The sequence below is a fragment of the Eufriesea mexicana genome, unplaced genomic scaffold (genome assembly GCF_001483705.2).
Source record: "Eufriesea mexicana isolate 0111107269 unplaced genomic scaffold, ASM148370v2 scaffold654, whole genome shotgun sequence".
Taxonomy (NCBI): Eukaryota; Metazoa; Arthropoda; class Insecta; order Hymenoptera; family Apidae; genus Eufriesea; species Eufriesea mexicana.
Window position 1 is genome coordinate 1,320,789 of NW_016908877.1, and position 1,550 is coordinate 1,322,338.

A 1,550-nucleotide genomic window follows, 5' to 3' on the forward strand; every position below is an offset into this window, starting at 1 on the left:
CATCGTTATGTCATTTCGTATCGCTTGCGATACACTATTTTAAATCTGATATCGGGAACACTTACATATACATTATAAAAATTACGAAGGTACCTAATTATTAGATTCGTTCATCTATCGATATATCCTGAATATTTTAACTGATTCTTCAATAAGTAAGTAATTATATCATATAGTGTTGATAAATCACGTCCGTATTTCAAATGAAAGGATTATAAATTACAAAAACTACAGAGGTAATACAGTGAAACTATAAGAGTTAATTATTTTTTTGTCAAACAATTTCGTTTCATATTCGTACAGATTATCGAGATATACTACCGGTTGTAAATATATTTTGTAAAAAAGATTACAGTTAAAGCATACGCTTGTTTGTACTTGAAACTCTATAAAAATACTAATAATTATGTAAGTGATACTTAAACAGCGAACATTTATTCTTATGAAATCACAAGCGATCTTTATTTATTATCATTCCTATTAAAACATTGCTGTATGTAAATAATTATCATTCTTTGTGTGCTGTGTATATTTTAAAATAAGTGATTCGTTCCGTTTAAATTATAGAAAATGAAAACGATTACTAAAACGCGCAAGAACTGATTTAAAATAACAATATTGTATATATTTGTATGATAATAAAAAAAATGAAGTATAAGATAATTTTAATGAAATCTGGTTAGTTATACAGGTAATAATGGGGCATTATATTGTTCTTAGTTTACAATGAAGAACGTAAGTTTAAAGAAAATTTTATTCATAAATTAAATTTTGAAATTGATTTAACTGTTGATTGTTTTGAAAAATCAATCTTTTGGAACCAATGGAGGATATGGAATTGACATATTATAATTTTGAACAAACAGAACGAAATAAATCTTTTAGGAGATATGCTAATACGAATAATTTAATGTGTTCCTTCCCATTATATTTTGAGTTTATATTTTAAATTGTTACTTACGTTTTTGGAAATCTATTAATAACAAATCTGTCTTGGTATCCTTTACACGTCGTATAATTCGAGTAAATTAACAATTACTATATGTACTACTATATTTGTTGAAATGTTTATTTCTTTTAAGTTTAAATTCTACAAGATGTCCAAGCTTGTCCGAAAAGTGTATTTAATCTATATAAATTTATTGTTATTAGTTAAATGCCATGTTCCTATCTAAGTATTTTTTAAAACTAATTACTATATAATCTTTTTTACTATGTTATATAAATTGCATTGTATATTCAAATGCAATAAATGTTAAGCGAAATAAAAAAGAAATATTATTATTACTAAACTAATATGTATTCTTTATTATTACTAAACTAATATACATTAATATAGATTAATATGAACGTTAAAATAAATAATTTTATTTAAATTTTCTTTCTATTGAACTTTAATAATAGTTTTTATTTTCTGTCATAGGTTTTAGGAAACATTTTCGAGAAATATTTTGATTATCGTTTCAAAATGTAACAATAATATGCCTTTTACTTTAGAATAAGTAATTGAGTAATTATATATTCTTATACAGTTAATTTTAATTATTTGT